Here is a 22586-nt window from a genome sequence, read left to right as displayed (position 1 = left end):
TGCAGTCAAAGACTCATCGAGGGAGTTATTGATATATTTTATTATTTATTCTTTCTCTTAAATAGTAAAAGATTTCTTCTAACGATTTTAAAATTAAAGATAAATATTCATTTTTTATTGAAATGGATATTTTATCTTTAACTTTTAGCAGAAGAATCCATTTATTAAAATCGTGATATTAATAAAAATATATCATGGTATATTTATATATATGCTGATGTATCAGATATATAAATTTATTTTCTCAAATATGAGAGGAGATCAACTGTCTGACTTGTGTATATTAATTATATATATATATTGCTGATGTAAACAGTAAGAGAGAGCAAAAGCAGGAGTGGCATTGATCCTACATAGATCTTTAGAGGAGAAAATAGTTAATTATATTTATTGGCATGAAAGAATAATACAAATCAGGATTAAATTATGATAAGGTTATCTGACTCTACTGTATCCTGTAAGAAATATCTAACATAGTAAATAAGTAGTGGTGATGGGAGATAATTGATGCTAGAATTGGCTGTAGTAAAATTGTCATATATAAGTGGCAGACAGTTGATCACTTGTCTCCCATTTCTGTGTAGTTTGTAATAAATAATTTTAATTACAAACACAGTCTTCCCATATAAAGACTGGCACTATAAATAAGATCTTAGATAGCAGGAATGAGAATATTTCTAGGATTATAATAGATAAAATAAATACTTTCAAGAAGTATTTATGAATTGAAGAAAAGATTGGATACAACAGAAAGAAAGTCACAGCTAAAAGAGAAGTGAGAAAGACAAAGTAGTTTGTAATAAATAATTTTAATTACAAACACAGTCTTCCCATATAAAGACTGGCACTATAAATAAGATCTTAGATAGCAGGAATGAGAATTATGATAAGGTTATCTGACTTTACTGTATCCTGTAAGAAATATCTAACATAGTAAATAAGTAGTGGTGATGGGAGATAATTGATGCTAGAATTGGCTGTAGTAAAATTGTCATATATAAGTGGCAGACAGTTGATCGCTTGTCTCCCATTTCTGTGTAGTTTGTAATAAATAATTTTAATTACAAACACAGTCTTCCCATATAAAGACTGGCACTATAAATAAGATCTTTGATAGCAGGAATGAGAATATTTCTAGGATTATAATAGATAAAATAAATACTTTCAAGAAGTATTTATGAATTGAAGAAAAGATTGGATACAACAGAAAGAAAGTCATAGCTAAAAGAGAAGTGAGAAAGACAAAGCGGGAATAATTCCATACTTAATGTAGAGAGCAATTAAACATAATTCAATCTAATAACTTACAAAATTTTAAAATATTTGAATCAAGAAATGAGAGAGAATGTAAGAATCAATCAGTGATAACTATATCACTACAGTATTTTCAGGATTTATGGTTTATACTATGAAAGAATAAAAATACAGCAATCTAAAAATAATCTGGTAGGATACAATTTCTATAGAGGAATTGAATGATATATTAAATAACTTAAAAAAAAAACAAACCACCAGAAGATATTAACTGTTGAAATATGCTGATGAAACTTTAATCAAGACATGCAGATTTCCTGAATAGAATATGGGATGGAGAAGGTCCATGAGAATCCTGGCAGAAAGTCGGTTATTCCAGTTAAAAGCAACGGGGGGGGGGGGGGGAGAGAAACTGGAAAGGTGGTGAAAATAATCGAGTAAATATACACAAAGCTAATAAATTACAAATGAAGAGCATGAATCATTGCAGTGATAGGATAGTTGAGAAACAAAATGGATTCTGCAAAGGCAGCTCTTGCACAGATTAAATTATTGAAAAACACAAAATAATTCAAAAGATCAGTGCATGTAGAATTTATGAACTATAATAGGAAAGCCTTTTACAGTGTAAAACAAATCAATTTTAGAAACACTTGCTGATGATGAAACTTTCAACCAAATATTAGTGGCAGTCTACAGTCTTTACAGTAGTCAGATTGGAAACTAATAAATTGTGGTATCTGAAAAGGCTACCCTTTATTGGCATAAATTCTTTAATGCATGATACTACACTAATGGCTCAGTTAAGTAAGTTTGAGCGCGGTTAGTAGTTGGAAGGGTACCAATCGTTCGATGCTGTTGGCACACTCTCCCTCGATGAGTCTTTTGACTCCCTGGAGGTGTCAAATAATAATAATAATAATAATAATTCGTTGGTCTTTATTGCATATATGCTGGCCTTGTTGGCCGAGTGGTTAGCAGATATGCTAACCACTCGGCCAACAAGGCTGCAGGTTTGAATCTGGCAGGATTCGAACATAGATGTTCGAAATCACAAACATCCATTTGGGCTGGATGTTTGTGATTTTCTGTGAAAATACTAGTGGTGGTGGTGGTGATGGACAGTAGATGGTGTTGGTGGATTGAGTGGTTGAGATGGAGAGTTGTAGAGTAGGTGCCCTCCCTCGATGTGTCTTTGGACTCCTTGGTGGTGTTACATGATAATAATTGCATTTGCATGAAAATAATTACTGATCACCAGCTATTTAATGAGGGAACCGATGGCTTATACAGGAACTGAGGTGAATGAAATGGAGGTGCATGGCATATTACAGAACCTTAATGTGAATACAGCTGTCAGATTGGATGGCATACCACCTCCAGTTTCACGTGAAGCGGCAAAGCAATTGTCAGTGCCCTTGACCATATTGTTTAATTAAGCCTCAGCTCTGGGTTAGTCCTGAGGAGTGGAAAGAGGGGATAATAGTTGCATTGCATAAAGGAGGCCCCAAGACTGATGTTGCAAATTACCAACCAGTCAGCATATCAGGAGTTGTTAAAGTATTGGAGAAGTTGGTGAAGAGCAAAATACAGGAATGGATAGATGGAAATGGGATACTGTATGGGGGGAGCAGCATGGTTTTGTGAAGGGTAGATCATGCCTCAGTAACTTGCTCATGTTTTATAATACAATGACGGTTTACAGTTTATTCAGGAGTAGAGTCCAAAAGAAGGCCTGTGACTAGTGGTATGCAGCAGGGTTCTGTTCTTGGACCACTGCTATTTAATTTATTCATCAATGATATAGGAAAGGATCTGAGAGGAACTGTTCAGTTATTTGCTGATGATGCAAAGTTGGGTAGAGCAATAGTTAATACACATGATGTCAAAATTTTGCAGGATGATTTGCAGACTGGACAGAGGAGAATGGATCGCAGTTTAATGTGGCAAAGTGTAAGGTTATGCATTTTGGAGTGAAAATATTATCAGCAATATACCACAATGGTGGAACCATACTTCAGGAAATTGATGAAGTCTGAGATTTGGGATTGTTAGTGGATAGGGAGTTAAAGTTTAGGGGACACATAGCAAATAGCTAAAGAAGCTCATCAGATCACTTAGTTACTGTAGAATTCTTTGACGAGCAGAGACAAGCATGTTATTGTTCCTCTTAATCGAGCCTTGATAAGATCTCATCTTAACTTCTGCATGTGGATCTGGTGCCAGGATTTCTTGGTGATAGGGGAAGAGGTGGAGAGAATCCAGAGGCAAGTGACCAAGATGGTAGCAGGTCTATGGAATGAACCATACAAGAACAGGTTGAAGATTTGTGGGTTACAAAAACTGGTTGGTAGGCAGAAAAGGTGTGATATGATTGAGACATTCAAATTACTGAGTGATTTTTACAAGATTAATTCAATTTTTCAGAACAGATGTGGTGGTGGGAGAACTAAGGACCATCTCTAGAAACAGTAAAAGTGTAGTTAGCAAGGGTGTTTGAAGTAGGTTTTTTGCTTGAAGAGTGGTGAATGAGTGGAATAGATTGCCAGAGTCTGTTGTGAGTGCCATGACTGTGAATGAGTTCAAAGCAAAGTGTGATAGATACTATGCAAATGCTGAATAGTTCTTGACTTGATGTTTAGGGCCTCCCTCAATGAGTCTAAGGACCTCTTAGATTGTCTGTAATAATAATAATATATCAATAACATTGGAGGATGACAATTCATGGAAATATCCCATTAAGTGGGATATTTCCATAAATACCCCATAAAAGGTCAACATGACAGCTATGTTGACACTTATATGCAGGTGATCAGGTACTCCTAGCTAAAAATGATGAATTGCAGTATTCTGTACACCATTTAAACCTCATTGCTAAAAATATTAATATGGTAATATCAACTGTAAAAACCAGAATTATGGCCTTTCAAGGAAAGAATGAATTTGAAGTACAATAAGTCTTTAACTATCTTGGTTTGACTTTGTCATCTTTGTATTTCACAATAAAATTATTCAAAGGTGAAGCAGAGTACTTAGAATAAAAGTTTTTAATTCAGCAAAAGTTCAGGGACATACCAGAATTAAAGCTTTTATGACAATGACAAGACAAACACTTGCCTATGGAAGTGAAGCCTGAAAAATCAGAAAAAAGTTGAACAATGTTTTATATCAGTTGAAATGAAATTTATGAGAACTGCAGAATATATGGTACTGAATAAAACACAAAGATTATGATGAATAAACTAAATAAAATACCTATAATACAATATTAATAAAAATGGCAGATAAAAGTTGCAGCATGTAAACAGAATGAATTGTACCAGGAAACCACGACAGATTCTTTGATGCATCTCGGAATGAAGCTGACTGACATGAAGACCATCTAAGAGGCAGCTTGAGATTGAAACAGACCACTAGACCTACTACTGGACTGCACAATGATGATTATTTATCATTTTAACCTTCAAATTAAGCTACATATTATCAGAGCTTGACTGATAACTTTTTTTGCCATCAGTAATACTTATTCTCTCCTCTGGAAAATGCTATACATCGTCTTTGATAGCATATTATTCTCTCTCAAGTACCTGTGCTAATAATTCTTAATTATACTGAATAGGTCATGAACTTTCATGCTCAAGGAGAATATATCATATTTAAAAATGGTTTGGTCAGTTATTGATGAACTTGCAATTGAGCATGGAATCAATTTTATTTTTTATATTGTTTGCATGAAAAGCAATACACATGGTCACTAATAGCTAGAACAGAAAAAATCCTTTACTATGTGCCTAATCAAATAAGTGTTTAAAATTTATTTTGGATATGTGTATAGCATTCTAGAACATACCGGTTATCAAAATAAGTATTTATTTACTTTTTTAAAGCTTAAACCATGATACTTTTGGATTTTGCTAAAGCTTTTGACACAATACAGCATGGAAGACTGTTGCATAAAATAGAGAATATGGGATTGAATTATAAACTATTAGCATGGATAAGAGGATGGCTGACTGACAGATATCAAAAAGGTCGTATATGGGGGGTGGTGAATCTGCAAGATTCAAGGTAACCAGTGGTGTGCATCAAGGATCAGTCTTTGGTCCGCTGTTTTTCAATCTGTACATTGACATTGGGAAGGATTTGCCAATGATGCAAAGATAGGTAAGGTAATCTGGAGTGCTGCTGATATGCAATACTTGCAGAATGATTTAAATAGGCTGGAATTGTGGGCATGTGAAAATGGCTGTCATTTCAATATTAATAAATGTAAAGTCATGCACTTTGGTGGGATTAGATATCGAATGTCATATTGTATTGGTGGGATTATGCTTGAAGAAATTGAGGCTAGGGATCTTGGAGTTTTAGTTGACCAGAAGTTGAAGTTCAAGGGTCATTTAGCAGAAATTGTAAATACATCCCAGGGAATAATGGAAATGCTGAAATAAACTTTGACATGTAAAGATAAGGAAGTCATTTTGCCTTTTTACAAGACCTTGATAAGACCTCACTTGGACTGTTGCATGCAGGTCTGGTGTCCTGGTTTCCATGGTGATTCTGATTCAGTGAAGAGAATGAAAAGGAGAGTGTCAAAAATGATATCAGAATTGTGGAATACTGATTATGAAGATAGATTGAAAATTTGTAGGATGCAGACACTAGCAAACAGAAGAAAGAGCAGTGATATGATTGAGACTTACAAACTTATGAAAGGGTTATACAGAATTTCAGTAGATGAAATTTTTAATTTTATGGAGGGTAGGGAAGGAACACACGGTTATCCTTGGAAGTTGAGGATGAATGCTGTCAAGAAGGGGTGAGGGCTAGATTTTTCTCTCATAGAGTGGTGTGTGATTGGAATGGATTGCAGTTGGATGTTGTGTGCAAGTAGTGTAATGAATTCAAGAACAGGTATGACAGCTGGTGCAAATAGTATGGCCTTCCCCGATGAGTTCCTGGCTCCCGAGGTCTCTCTTAATAAATTTTTGATAAAGTAAATTTTACTACATGTATTTTTATCTGAAAAGATGATGGATCTGTAATTTAATAAAGTTTCAGTAACTCGTTTGTAAAATATCTGCATTACAGTGTTTCTCAAACTTTTCAGACTGTGGCTCACTTGGATAAAAACCTCTAACTCAGCAGCCCGCTAACCCCTGTACCCAGTGGTGAGCTGTAAGGGGCTCACTCGAGCCCTTTGTTAAATTTTTCTTAAATTTGCGAGCCCCTTGTTCTTCTTGTTTACTTTTTTTTTTTCAAAAAAACCCAAAAAACTTAATATATTATAATTTTTTGAAATATAATATATTAAGCGAAAAATTCATACGGTAACCTAACAAAGTGATTTTATTAAATAAAATATTATAGTGACTGTGACTACCATTTTACAAATAAGAATTCACTTTTGGTAATCCATATAAATAAATAGGACTATAAAATAATGCCCCTTGATTGGTACCGTTGATTATCACTTGAAGTATAAAAACAAAAGAGAAATATAACTATTTCAATATTATTGTGTTTTGATAATATTTATTATTTATAGATTGTTTGTCATAAAAACTTCTATGCAACAAAAGAAATTTATTTTGTATATAAAAAATGCAGACTATTGCATATGTGTGATTATAAAAGATTTTATTCTTATTATTATATTTTGATTAAAAAATGTTTTTCTTATGTAAGATAAATTAACACAGATCATTGTGTGCAAATATTTCATGTTTAGATCATGAAATATTTGTTTAAAAATGATAGCCTTTACAGGTTGATTGTCCCCTCATACTTTTTGATTGGCATTTGTACACAAGCTGTATTAATAAACTTTTTTGTGTGAAATACAGCTCTTTGATGCGAGCCCTTTGTTAAAATTTCCATAGCTCACCACTGCCTGTACCCCTTCATTTACAGATAGGTCATATTTTACCACCAGATATGTTTTCCCCAAGTCCAAAATTGTGGAGTAGTTGGCATAACAAACACAACCATATTTGAAAAATTAACTTAGAGGAAAGTTAGGATATGATTTCTTAGTACATTTCCCAACATGCCATTGCAACACAGCTGCTGTTTTTATGTGCCACTATACATGTTGTTTTATTTTTGACGGTATATATCAGAACACAAAATTATAAGTAAATAATAATTTATTGACTTATTGCTGATATTTCGCTGGTGTTATAACCAGCATTTTCAGAGAACAAAAACACAGTTTGTTACAATATTCGAGACTACAACAACATGGTGTAATCAACGGACTAGTTTAACAAAATTGTAGCAGCAACACAAAGACTAAAGTCCTAATTAGGTACCCTCTATCTGGAAAAAAATAATGCAGTTACTGCACAAAGACTAAAGTCCTGAAAAACAGAAAAAGCTGGTACTAGTTATGTCTTAAGATGACTGTCTCCCAAATCTTAGGCAAATTTATACAGCCATATTTGTTGAGATTTGGAGTGTTGTTTGGATACCCCTGCACACAGTTGATTCTGTGTGCAGGGGTATCCAAAGCATAGTCTGCTAGGCCCGACTTGCCATAGTGATAGTGCCGGATGTATCTTTTATGTTCACTGATGCAGATGTACAAAGTTCTTCCTGTTTGACCATAGTAAGCTTGATCACACGAGCAGGGTACTTCGTAGACTCCTCGATGTGATAAAGGAGGGATGCTGTCCTTGGGTGAACGGATGAGAGTTGCTAATTTGACACACGATCTGAATACGGTGCGCAGTTTCTGATGTGCTTTTAATGTATGAGATGGTGACTGTTTTGTTGTAGTTCATTGTGGTGGATAATGGGAGGGGTTTCTTAGGAGCATTTAGTATTTTTTTTTATCTTATGGGGATTATAGCCATTGGCCAAGAAGGTGTGGCATAAGTGAGCCAGTTCAGCAGTAAGAGCATTGTCATTGTAACAGATTGCTCTTGCTCTGTGGGTTAGTGTTTTTAAAATACCATACTGTTGAGAAGGGTGATGGCGTGATTGTTTGTGTAAATATCTACCTGTATGTGTGGGTTTTCTAAACACTGAAAATGATAAAGAACCATCTGAAAGACGCGTGATATGTGTATCCAGGAAGGGCAGACAGTTATTAGCTTCCAGTTCCATTGTAAAGTGGATTTTAGGATGTTGGCTATTTAATTGCGCTAAGAATATTTCCAATGTCCCTGGGCCATGTGGCCAAATAGCAAGCACATCGTCAACATAGCATAGCCACAGTGTTGGTTTGAGAGTGGTTGTATTGATAGCTAGTTTTTCCATGTAGAAGTTGTTCTATGTATAAAAATATTATGTATATTATTATACTGAAATTAAGTAAATGATATAAAAAATTTTTTAGCTACTTGGATTTTTAATATTTTGCATTCTAAATTGCATATGAAAATTTCAGACTGAAATGAAAAATATTTATTTACTAATCAAATTCTCTCATGGCCCATCAGAAAAACCACGTAGCTCACTAGGGAGTTGTGGACCACACTTTGAGAAATGTTGTTTTAAATAGTGAGTATAACATTTGCACAGGTGCCATTGGACTTCCAAATGATAGTATTCTTTTGTATTTTTATCCATATAGATAATTTGTGTATTTTGAATTCCAGCATGTAATGTATGATAGAAAATAAAATACTTAAAAAAAAAAAAAAAAAACAAGACAAGACAAGCCTTAAGGAGCCATACAAGCTGGTCCTGATTAGGCTTTTACAAACATCTATGCCCAAGGTGGGATTTGAACCCACAACCCATTGGTTGGGGAGCAGACATGTTATGCACTTCGCAAAATAGACTGGCTTTTTTCCTTAGACTTGCTATAGAAGGCAGAACTTCAAAGTAAATATATACTGCTTATGAAAAACATGCTAAACACAATAGAATGCTAGGAATTGGCTAAATAAGGCTTAACATTGTGCATTATTTTGAAACGGTTGCTGTCTCTCACATGCACAGATGAAAATTAATTTCATGATTCTTCATTTGTAACCATTATTAGATCTACTGAACTTATAACAGTGTTATCAAGCATTATACATACTCAGATGATGGATTGTACTTTCCAAGAGATTCTCTTTAGATAAGAGTCCAGCTGATTATGTAATCTATTTCGAGATAATTAGATTCTATTAATCCCCCTCGTCCCTGCCACAAACCAGCAATATGTCTTCTCCTCCCTTTAAAAAACAAAACAACTTATGTAATTGATCTGAATAACTAATTGCTTATCCTTATCTACACTTTCCTTTAAGTTCTAAATTTAAAAGAATTTTTGAAGTATGAATTCACTAAACTTTCAGCCTTTTCTTCTTTTTTTTTTCTCTCTCCTGCAAACTAAATTCTGTTCATATCCAATGCCAATCAGTTTTTTTACAAGAATTACACTACTTTAAGCTTTAGGAAAAGTCACTAAAATTTATCCAGGTATCTGATAAGTTGACTGTAGATAATGTAAATGAGGAAATTATTTTAATTCAAGAGAAATACCATGATAAAATGGTGCATTGTCTAGCAACTAATTTTAGCACTGTTGTCTTAAACTCTATGATGTTAAACATAGCAGTTGTTATATGAATTGCAAGATTGTTAGTTTATTTATAAAAGTAATACTTACATAGTTGTAATGACAAATGGTATGAAAAGTGATATGTATGTAGAGGAGATAGATAATACTACAGACAGAGATGCTGTCTAGTAGTGTATTGCGAAACATATTTTGTTTTAAGATTTGAAGTAGGTAGCATACACATTCTCCAACCAACATGCGGTGGATGTGAATCCTACTGTGGGCATGGATGTCTGTGAATTTCTTCAGATTGTAAAAAAATTTCATTGCCAGATGTGTGACACTACCACCTTGTTTATTAGAGACCTAAAGCAGTTTGAAAAGTTCCATGTCATGTTTGGTCTCTAGAGTAGAATAGTTGGGCATCCAAGTTAAACCTTAGCCCATCCATTGTACTTAAGACAAATGTACTCCTATGTTCCCAACCTTTTGTGAGTGGAATTTGCATACATTTTATACTTTATTATTCAGTTCAGTTTTTCATCGAATACAGTCAATGTAGATAGTAATAAATAGTGATGCAGTGTATTAATTATAAGTTTTGGAGAGGTCACTAAAATTTATCAGGTACAGCTGACTGTAGACAACAATAAATATGGAAATTTGTTTAAGTGTAGAGAAATACTGGGATACAGTGATGCTGTTGTTTAACAAATTGTTAATTGAGAAGGTTTTTTGTGTAATGGATAAGTCTTCCAGAATTAAATGTCAAATCAGAAGTAGATAATTCTAGTTGTAATTTGGATGAAAATCAATTCTATGGTGAGAGAGAGAGAGGTTGGGAATATTTTATGTAGATTAGAAAGTAAGATAGACATACTGAAACTTCAGTATATGTCTATCTGGAGCTAGGGAAAATTATTTTTAGTGATTTTTTTTGGGGGTATACTGGATGCTAAATCCAAAGCTTAAAAACTCATTTCATTTCATGAATATGATTTGGAGATTTGACAGCAATAACAATTGTCAGATGGCTAATTGGATATGTGCCTTACATGGCTGTGACTATTAATGCATGGAGAATCAGTTCCTAAATAATTCAGAAATGGTTGGCAGTATTGGAATCATTCTAAATACCTGTGGGTTCATTGAATAGCACCATTAGAAACAGATTCAAAAACAAAAAAAAAACAAAGCAATTTATGTTATAGCACTTGACTGGAAATGGAGGGACGAAGGGTTTCAAACAAAAGGGGCATTTTGAATATTACCTTGTTATTAAATTCTAATGTACAGTAGAAATGTTTGAATTAATATTTGCATGAAAACATTCTTGATGTCCAAGTGCATGGTGACTAGAATATCAGAAGAGATTAGCCAGGAAAAGAGAAGAGATGTTATTGCCTCTATATAAACATGAACACTGCTTGGAAAGAATTCAATGGATACCTTATGTAAGGAACAAACAGCTATAGCACCAACCTTAATAAGATGTATGAGATGCAGGAGCTTCTTTCAATGCGATGACTTCAGCAATCCTATGGGATACACTTTACACAATTTTGGACCATTCTTCCTACAGGTGTGTAATGAGGTCCTGGACTATTGTGGGGGCAACATTCCTTGATCTCGCCTGACACTCCAGTTCACCCCACAGATGTTCAATAGGTTTGAGATCATCGGGGCCCAGTGGAGGCTAATCAAATGTAGGGGCATTAATGTCTACAAACCATGCAGTTACAGCGGCAGCCTTATGACACGGTGCAATTTTGCTGAAAGAGACAATGGTCAGTTCCATAGAAACACCACAAAGTAAGAAGCATTGCATTGTCCAGAATGTTCAGATGCTTCTCGGAGTTCAGTGTTTGTGGCACCAGAAACAGAGGTCTAACTAAAAAAAAACAAGAGCTTACCACCACCACCCCCGAATTTCATAGTTGGGGTTGCACTCTGGTAAGTGACGTTCACTGTGCATCTGCCACACCCACACCCATCCATCTGCTCGGTAGAGGGTGTAACGTGATTCATTGCTCCATAAAACAGCTTTCCAATTTTTCAAATTTCACTGTACATGCTCTTTGTACCACTGAAGATAACATTGCATGTTGATTCAGGTAATGTGGGGCTTGCATATTATGTTCCTACCATGTTAATCAATGTTCTGAGCCTTGGTTCTGAATGTTTTTGTGCAGATTCTTGTTCCAGTCAATGCCCAGAACTCAGCATTTAGTGTGTGTTGGCTGACGAATAGCGTTTTTTTTTACATATTATCCCATTAGCACCCTACAGTCATATTAGGTGATGGTTGGCCATCCACTGCAGATTGCACTTGCAGTTGACTACCTGTGCATCCATCTCAGTATGGTATCACTGATTGTTGACCTTGGATGGCTCAATTTATCAACATTTTGCTGAACAGATAGGTCTGCAACATGCCATACCATCAAACTGTATCAGTTCCCGTCTTTCAACCATTTCACCTGGAGGCAGTTGCACTGACTTGAGAGCATCATATTCCTCCAATTTAAACTGGCTACAAACATGACTCATTACATGGCACAATGTACCTTGCCTTGGGATGTCTGTTGACTTCTTTCCAAGCAGTGTAAATGATGAGATTGATATAATACCTTGAATTCTTATTTGAGGAAGGAGTTCAAAGAGTGGTTAATGAACAGGGAGACTAATGCTACAGGTAAGGATTATAGATTTCATTATTATTATTTTGTTTAATATCTTGTTGGCTGCAATTAGAAGAAATTTTTTAGAAGCGAAATTGAGGAAAGCCACGATTGCAAATGAGTTAATGTGTATTTTGTGCCTGAAGAAGTGGGATGCAGTTGTATCGAGAGAATATCATGAATGAAAGGACCTTGTATGTGATTGATGGATATTGCACTTAAATGAATTTGAGTTAGGTGGCTGAAGAAACTTTTTCATTGAGAGAAAAGGAATGAAATTAAGAAGATTAAGGCTGTTGTGGGTGGGGAGTACAGATGAACATGAGTATACAGGCACCCTTGAGTGAAGTCAGCATGAAAATGGGGATGATAAAAAAAATGCTAATTGTAGTTTCTCAGATCCCAAATCTCCATGGGGTAGTCATTTAAAAAGGTTACTCCAGGTCCAAGGGGATATTTGTTGTTTATGTATATTAATGTTTCAGAAACGAGTGTGAAGATTTTGGTTAGCCTCGAACTGGTTGAAAATTATAGGTATTAGTGAGACTTGGATGAAGGAAAATATAGTTAAAGGGATATAATGTGAAGGGTTATATTTTCAGGAAGAAGAGAGAAAGAGGTGATGGGGCAGGGGATTGCTGATGAAAGCAGGAGAATTGTCCTCAGCAAGACAAGTTCAGCATGTAGGCAAGGTCATGAAAGGAAGCACATTTGGTCTAGACAGAGTGAGATAGATGACAGAACTAAATTTTTTTACGAATATTTATTTTATACGCGAGAGGCTGAGGGACCTATAAGCACATTAGTGCTCTGTTTGGGTGGATGCAGACATCAATGTTCTGACTGAGATAGAAGTTTATTGATGTGTTTTTTGAAGAGTTGCAGGTTCAGTGCTGAGGCACTGCACCTGTGAGATAGAGTTTGAAGTGAATCTCTAAGAGAGATCATCTATGAGCCTGATTGCTCGCCTCTGGATGGCATCAAAGATTTTAAGGGAAGTTTTAAGTGCATCACCCCAAACATGTGAGCAGTATTCTAAACATGGGAAGATTTAGAGTTTATATATAGTTAAGAGTTGGTTGAGTGTAAAATAGGCTCTTGAATGAAAGAGAATGCCAAGTTTCTTGGATTCTGAGGAGTTTATTGATGAGATGTGTTGGTGCCAAGAAAGACTGGAGATAAATGTTAATCTAAGCAAGGAGATTTGATCTTGTCTAGTGATTTGTGTATTGATAAGGATAAAGGTAGATAAGCTGGGATCTCTTTTGCATGAGAAGAGGCAAGACCATGCCTTGGTAGCATTGAACCAGACAAGGTTGTTCTCGCCTCGTTGAAGGTTAGTATGTAAATTTAAGGCACTAGTTGTAGATGATCTTGTAGTCTTGGATGTGAAAGTATTGCATGGTTTGTCAAATGAGTAGGATGTGTGGAGAGTACTATCATCTATGAAGCTGTGGATAGGATTAGTGGTTATTGTGAGTAGGTCATTTATGTACAGAAGAAAAAGAGCAGGTGATAGGACAGAGTTTCAAGGCACTCTACCATATAATCAGTTTCTGCTAAGCCAGAAATTGCACTGTAAAATGTAGATGCCCAGCATCAGCAAATTAACATGTGGTTGATTATTATGAAGGATTGCACTTTTAGGAACATAGAGGGGTGTGAGGATTTCTTCAGTCACTGAGAAATAATTACCTAAAGCATGTGAGGAGGGGGGGGGGGTCTGGGTTTTGAGAGACCTGGATATGGTGATAGAGGATTTGGCCATGTTAGCCAATTTGCCCCTCTGAGAGTGAATGCCTTGACTTAGGAGGAAGCTGAGCAGCATTTTCATCTATGAAAAGTTCATTATGTGAAGATACAGAGTAGGTGATTATAAGAAACTCAGGAGGCCATTTGGAGCAGTGCATTGCAGCATAAGAAACTAAAAAGGTTAGTGGTGTTTTGAAAATGTTCAAGAAGTATTTGATATTATTGGGCTATGTATACAGTTTGTATTTTAATGGGGAGTTGCATTCTGCTTTTCTGATTTATCCATTTTAATTTTGCTTCTCTACATTTAGATGTATTTTATTTTTTAACTGTAGTGTTTTTTTGGGTCAATTGCTTTATTACATCTAGTACTTTTTTCTCAAATTCTGGTTTTCAAGGGTTATGGTTCTCATTTTGTAATTATTTTTTTCTTAGCACATTTTGTACATTGGAGTCTTAATTTTGCAGTGTGAGTCTTTTCAAGTCAGGTCTTTGGTAACCAATAATTAAGGAATTGACAGCGTACACTAGAAAATATAAATTAAATAAACTTTAATATATACTTTCCGATATTTTGGCAAACGTAACGTTGCCATCTTCTTGGGAACTTTATACAAAGACAAGTGCCCACAAGTACTACATAACAGCAAATGAGAACCGAAGCTAGGAAGCTAATGTTTTCCTAAAGTCCTGATGGTGTCCTCTGGCGGGCTATATTGGTTTCTTGGCCTTTGGGCTGAAGTTCTTCTGATAAAAGTTTCCCAAATTTGGGGCAGTCTCATGCATCCAAATTTGTTGAGGTTTGGCATGTTCCTAAGGGCCGAGGCTGATTCCATGAATAGTCTTTCATACTTGAACTTGCTGCGGTGTATTACTGTGGCTTTCTTCCATCTTATTCTGTGGCGAGTATCCAGAGCGTGGTCTGCAAGCCCAGAGTGGCTGTACTGGTGAAATCGGATGTAATCCTTGTGTTCTGAGATTCTGATATTTGCTGTCCTGCCTGTTTGGCCAAAGTAGGACAGTTTACAGCTGCAAGGGACCTGGTATACACCAGGTAGGTCTAGGGGAAGTGGTTGGTCTTTAGCGGAGCAGATAAGGGATGCCAATTTTTTATGTGGTCTGTAACAAGTTGTCAAGGCATGTTTTTTTTTAAGATTTTGTTGATTTTTTCCGAGGTGCCTCGGATCCAGGGAATGGTGATGGATTTAGAGTAATCTTTTTTGTGAAGGGGAGGGGATGGTGGGTTGTGGATAACTGGGTTAAGTATTTTTTGGATTCTTCTGGGGGGGGGGTAGCCATTGGCTGAGAAAGTGTCACGGATGTGATTTAGTTCAGTGGTTAGGGCTTGATCATTTGAACAGATTATTTTTGCCCTGTTGAATAGTGTCTTAATAACTCCATATTGTTGTGAGGGGGGGGGGTGATGGGATTGTTGGTGAATGTATCTGCCTGTCTAGTGTACACTGTCAATTCCTTAATTATTAGTTATCATGTTTAACCAGCGTATAAGCCTCTCAATAAGAATAATTTTCCATTGGTAGTTGTTTGGAATAAAGTTTTTACATTTCCAGAATGTTTTCCTTTTTTGTTGACTAGCATACAATCAATATAGCTTTTAGTTTTTCCATGAGGTGAGGTCTTTCTCTATGAAAAAAACAAACAAAGTATTAGAATCAGTTCAATACATTCCTCAACATCTATGAAAGGTAGGTTCAGGTTACGTTCAGCAATAGCTTTCCAGTTCGGTATATGCAGCTAAGTTATTTAAATTTCTATATCAGTTCAGACCACTTATACTTTTAATATTAGCTTTAAAACTTGAAGTAACAAAGTTTTGAAAGTTAAACCCTCTTCATTGCAGTGTTGATAGTTTGAACCACTTGAGATAACACTTGAACCACTAGCCAGTCTCAGCACTGAGACTGGCTGGATGTTTCATAGATAAGGATAATGAAGGAGGTTATGGTCTCCATTCCATATTTCAGCATATTGTCCAGCTTGATGGGAGAGAGGGTGGAACAAGAGGTCATCCCTGGAAACTGTATAAGGAGGGTGAAACTTCTACTCCTCCTCCTTTCAGAGTGCCTCAATTAAAACACTTACTTTTACCTAGTAACTGAAATAATACTGGAATGAAGGTCTTCATTCCCTATTCCATGATATAGTACAAGTTCACCAACATTGCCAAAGTAATCCAAGAGAAATTCAGCATATTATTAACATCTGACCTCCATGGAGTCAGAGTTTCTCCCACAGTGAATCTCTGACTCCATGGAGGTCAGATGTTAATAATATGCTGAATTTCTCTTGGATTACTTTGGCAATGTTGGTGAACTTGTACTATATCATGGAATAGGGAATGAAGGCCTTCATTCCAGTATTATTTCAGTTACTAGGTAAAAGTAAGTGTTTTAATTGAGGCACTCTGAAAGGAGGAGGAGTAGAAGTTGCAGAGGGAATAAGACTGAAACTTGCTGGATGTTTCATAGAAAAATAAAATGAATGTTATGGTCTGCTTCTCCAACACAAGAACTAACATTTGGAAGGAGGTTTTTTAATCTTCTTCCAAATGTTAGTTCTTGAGCAGTACATGAAAAAAAAAAGAACACCAGATTGTTAGGAAGATAAGGATTAATCAATATTCTTGTGGGTAGATAGTACAATTTGTTAGATCATTGCAAATATTTCAGCACATTGTCCAACTTTATCAGTGGAGTAATTAGATCATAGAATATAAAGCTTGAGAGATAAATAATCAAAGATGTGAGATGGTTATCAGAATTTCAGAGGGATAACATGCAGCAAATATGTGCAACTAAGTGTGGCAAGGAAGTTTTGAGCCAGATAAGTCAAAGAGGAGATTCTAGGTTTGGTATTCTCTGACATGGAACGTAAATATACTTGTATGGCCCATTTTTTGTAGAAGGAATTGTATAAAGTGTAGTTTGGATAAAGGGATTGATAGTTGTTGGGGTTCCGTGAGAAACAATGGGTTCTGATGCAAGTAGCTGTTTCTATTAAATTGCAATTGTTGAAGTAGAGGTGGAAGTAATTTTTATTTATTTATTTATTTTTATTTTTTTGCATTGGTTTAAATTTCTTTATTTTTAGCCTTGTGGACATGCCATATGCATTTGTAGTGCTAGGCTGTCCAAAGAAAGACAGTTTGATTGTAGTTGCCTGACTAGAGGAACTTTTTCTAAGCCTTTCTCTGACTGTTTCCAAAGTTAGTTGATTTCTGGCATGGGTCAATAGATTTTCTTCCTGCACTCTTGTGTCTTTAATCCGGATGTCACTTAAAATCATTAATTGTCTTGGATGAGTGATCAAGACTGTCTAAGGCTGAGGATTGGTTGCACTCCAGTTTCCAAAAGTTAAGGCTAAACGGCCCCACCCTTCTGTGAAATAAAATAAAAAATCTGTTTTAATTTATGTTGTAATAGATTTAACAGTATTGATATGAACACAAATGGATAAGAAAATAACTATTTATTAACTTAAAAGGTAATATTTCGCTGGTATTATATCCAGCATCTTCAGAGCATACAACACAAAGTTTGTTACAAATGCAAGACAACCACAATCCGGTGTAACAGTGGGGCTAGTATAAGTAATTGTAGCGTGCAACACAAGACTAAAGTCCAAGTCCTAATAGGGCGCCCTATTAGGACTTGGCGTCCTAATTTTTGTTTTTATTATTTAAAAAAAAATTTTTTTTAACCTAGATGGCGCCCTGTTAGGACTTTAGTCTTGTGTTGCACGCTGCAATTACTTATACTAGCCCCACTGTTACACCGGATTGTGGTTGTCTTGCATTTGAACAAACTTTGTGTTGTGTGCTCTGAAGGTGCTGGATATAATACCAGCGAAATATTAGCTTTTAAGTTAATAAATAGTTATTTTCTTATCCATCTGTGTTCACATCAATACCGTTAAATCTATTACAATATGTCTGACGAACACATAAGCCTATCCACGTGTTTTAATTTAATTATTTTATTTTATTTTTGTGTAGAGATCTTTACTGATCTCAGTGCTGCTACTTTTTTCATGTTCCATGAGCTCAACAATGTTCTTGCATATTTGCTATATTCAGATGTAGTTATGATCTGGGAGATTATGACTACATCTGGATAGTCATGATCTGGGAGATTAATTGGCAATTGGATTATCTACATGTGATTAAGAAGCCTACTGATTATCACTGTTTGGTTCTGTGAGTTGTCTAGTAGCTAGCCTGTATTGCTGTTTTGCTGCTGTATTCTGAAACAGAGGAAGCTGGCTCTCTAGTTATGTGCTTAAAGGGCTATTATCCTCACTGCATGTAAGGGGGAGGGGAAGACGAACAAACTGGAAGTCTTCTCTGAAGACCAAAAACATCAGCATCCACTTTCTTACCTGGTACTCCAGATCTGTGAAAACAGGCCACAGTGGTAGATTGAGGTTGACTTTGCTGAGGAGTGCTTATGTTGTGCATCACCACCCTATTAGGAGTACTAATTACTATCATTTCAGATCATGTTTGCCTATGAAAATGAAATTATAAAGGAAATTATATACTTTCTAGTCATTCCACTCATTATGGTTTTTATTAGACCCTATCATACAGGATGCAAATTGGATAGATTTCTAGGAGAGAAGCAAGTCCTGGAAAAGGTTCAGAGGTGGATAAAAGCAGTATCATTTTTTGTGTTCACTATGATGATAGGTTGATGGAATGTGATTTGCAGAGTTGGGTAAATATGTGGGAGATGGGTGATATTGGTTACATCCATTATATAGTTCTTTCTAGTCCATTTCCAGTTTCTCTTTATTCCTAAGTATTTTCTTTAATCTTCTTCTTCTTCTTCTTTCACTCTGCCTTATCCCATGTTAAACGGGGTCGGTGCACCAATCTTTAACCTTCCTCTTCCAAGTTCTCTGGTCCAGAGCATCCTTCGGACTCCATCCTTTCTCCCTAAGATCCTCTGTCATCTTATCCCTCCACCTGAGCTTGGGCCTGCCTCTAGGGAACCCTTCTGTCATGCCGACATTAGACCTGACCTGAGTTTCTGTTCCCTCATACATCTCCTTCACCAACCTCACGTACTTCTCCGACACCCCCCTTCTTCCTCATGCACCTCATACCTCCTGCCTGGTCACTCTGTCGTATGCCTTTTCCAGGTCTATAAACACCATGTGCAGATCCACTTGCATCTCTCTATATTTCTCCATCAATCGCCTTAGCGCAAATATTGCATCCGTTGTCCCCTCTTCCTGGCATAAATCCAAACTGCTCCTCACCAATTTTTGTTTCCTGCCATAACCTTGCTTCAATTACTCTTTCCCATATTTTTAATGCGTGTGACATCAACTTGATTCCTCTGTAGTTGCCACAGTCTTGAACATCTCCTCTTCCTTTGTAGATTGGGACGAGAATACTTTTCCTCCATTCCTCTGGTATCTTTTCCTGTTGGGCTATTTTACACATCAGATCCCATAACATATCCACGTCCTCACTGCCCAAACTTTTCCACACTTCCCCAGGTATCTGGTCTGCTCCCACAGCCTTTCCATTCTTCATTTTTCTCAGTACCCAAACCACTTCCTCTCTACTTATATCTTGCACCGGTCTCTCATTTACCTCTCCATCCTTGCACCTCTCTCTTGGATTCTCCTCATTTAGTAGTTTTTGGAAATATTCTTTCCATCTTCCTCTGATTTTGTCCTCATCTTGTAATACTACTCCTGTGGCATCCTCTATCTGCTTGACTGATGTTATGTCTTTCGAGGCCTTATCTCTGGCTTTCGCTATTCTCAACAACTGAGCTTCGCCACCATTTCTCTCCAGTTCTTCATAAACCTCATCAACTGCCCTCACTTTCGCCCTTGCCACAGCTCTCTTTGCATTTTTCTTTGCTAATCTATATGCCTCCTTGTCGGCTCTAATTCCAGTCATGTCCCATTTTTTCTTTGCCTCTTTCTTTTCCTTGATCTCCAACTGCACCTCCTCATTCCACCACCATGCCTCCTTATCCTCAGGTGGTCCCTTTCCTGATGTTATACCAAGCACTTCTTCTCCAATTTTTCTAATATTCCGACTATTAACGTCCCACCATTCTTCCACATCCTCTGGTAACTTCATTTCTTTCAATACCTCTTCTTTAAACTTATTCCTTGGTCCTTCCTCTTCCAATTTCCACCACTTTATTCTCCTCTGTACCCACCACTTCCGTCTATTCTTCTTTTCCCCTTTTATATCACAGTCTACCACAACCAACCTGTGCTGCTACACTTTCTCCATTAATCACTTTACAGTTTTTCACTTCCTTCAGATGTTTCCTACGGCACATAATATAGTCAATCTGACTCATTCTATCCCTGCTCTTATAGGTTATCAGATGCCCAACTCTCTTCTTGAACCACGTGTTAGCTATAGCCAGATCGAAGGCCACAGCATATTCTATGATTTTTTTACCTTCATTTCTTTCACCACTACTCCATCCTCCATGCACCCTTTCTTCACCACTTCGTCGCCTTCCTACATGCCCGTTCAGATCTGCTCCGATGATCACTCTCTCACCATCAGGGATTCCCATTACTACTTGGTCAAGTTCTCTCCAGAATGTCTCTTTCTCCTCATCATCACAACCTACTTGCGGGGCATAGCCACACACTATAGTAGCCACACTTCCTCCCATCTCAAGCTTAACGCGCATAATCCGATCATTCTTCCGGCACACCTTGTAGACTCCACTCTTTAGCTCCTTATCGATGATAATTCCAACTCCGTTTCTTCCCTTCTCATTCACACCGCTATAAAACAGTTTATATCCCTCCGCCAGCTACTTTGCTTTATTGCCTTTCCACCTTGTCTCCTGCATGCACAAGATCTTCAGCTTCCTTCTTCTCATCATGTCCACTATCTCCTTAAAGTATTTTCTTTAATCTATCAATGTATATTACACTTGAAGACTAATTGCGGTATATTTTTTATAATATATGTAGAATTACTTACTACTATTTCATCAAATTTATTAAAAATGGCAATTTCTTCTAGATCTTTAGTGAGGGTAGTCATCCCTCGACTTACATTGGGGTTCCATTCCATTCTGCAGGACATAAGTCAATACATTAAATCAGTAGAGTTATAGGGGTTAGGTACTTAACCGTATTAAGGATACTGTCATTTTAATTTTTAAACCTTATAAAACTGTACTGTGCATTACTGCCACTATAAAACAGGGGAATAATCGCCTAAATCTTCCTCCACAGTCACATCTTCATTACTTTCCGTATGTGAAAGACCAGGATGCAGCTCTTCTGGTGTAACCTTTTGGTTTTTTGATAAAAATGTGCTTTGCTTATTCCTCTTCTTTTCATCACTGATTTGTTTATAGCAAACAAACTCATCATGCACTTTCCTTTCTACTAATAAGTAGTGTTCAACATTGGGCTTCATGTCTTCAGTCATTTTGAGAACATAGCTAACTGCAGAGAACATTTCTGCAAGACCCTTCATGTAAATTGTTTAAGTATCTCTTTTTGTTTCTCTTTTCCCTTTAACTTTTCTCGTTCTTCCTCTTCTGCAACACGTGGTTCCTCCAGTTCGACCAATTCTTCTTTGATCAACTCTTCAGGGGGCACTTTCTATCAATTGAATTATGTCATCATCATTCACTTCGAGATTCAGGTTGTTTGCTAGGTCCACTATTTCTTCACTCAATTTACAGAGTTCTTTATTTTTTTCAAAACCTCCAAAATCTTGCACAAAACCTTTTTTAATGTTTTTTTTCCATATGCCACTCATACATTGAGAGGTCACTTCGTCCCAAGCCATAGCAGTATTTTTAATAGCATGATAATAAAATGACACTTCCAGAATTGCATGAGAGTCTGGTCATTTCCTTCAGTGGCAGAAACGGCTTGTGAAAATGTTCTCCATAGATGATAAGCCTTAAACACTGCAAGAACTCCGTGATCCATTGGTTGGATCAATGAAGTAGTTTTTGGAGGGAGAAACATGACCTTGATCTTGGGGTGAAGATCACTGATATAAGGCAGATGACCTGGAGCATTATCTAGAATTAACATTTTAAAATTACATTTTCTTTCACAGAATAGCTTTCCGTTTAACTTGCATAGTTGATTAAGGCATTCTCAAACAATTTTTGAGTCATCCACAACTTCTTATTGCTCCGATAATGAACTGGAAGAGTATGCTTCCTAATGTTTTTGAAGGCTCATGAATTCTCACCGTGCCATATCACAGATGGCTTCAATTTATATCCAGCCACATTATCCCCTGAAACCAAGGATAGATTTTAGCTTTTTGTGGATGAATGTCCACCTGGGCATTTTTTCTCCGAAACAAGGAGGTCTGATATATATTAAATATTTTGTGTGGCAAATAATTTTCCTCC

The 22586-nt window shown here is 36.4% G+C and overlaps 1 protein-coding gene across 2 annotated transcripts in view; it reads left to right on the top strand.

The window, feature by feature from the left end:
- LOC150109078 (uncharacterized) overlaps positions 1-22586 on the top strand; it is a 324345-nt gene that overhangs the window by 1069 nt on the left and 300690 nt on the right. The gene's annotated exons all lie outside the window — the stretch shown is intronic.

The sequence above is a fragment of the Typopeltis vanoorti genome, chromosome 2 (assembly GCF_054136105.1).
Source record: "Typopeltis vanoorti isolate ZY-2024b chromosome 2, IOZ_Tvanoo_1.0, whole genome shotgun sequence".
Taxonomy (NCBI): Eukaryota; Metazoa; Arthropoda; class Arachnida; order Uropygi; family Thelyphonidae; genus Typopeltis; species Typopeltis vanoorti.
Note: the sequence above shows the minus strand (reverse complement) of the source record. Positions and strands in the feature narration are given on the sequence as shown.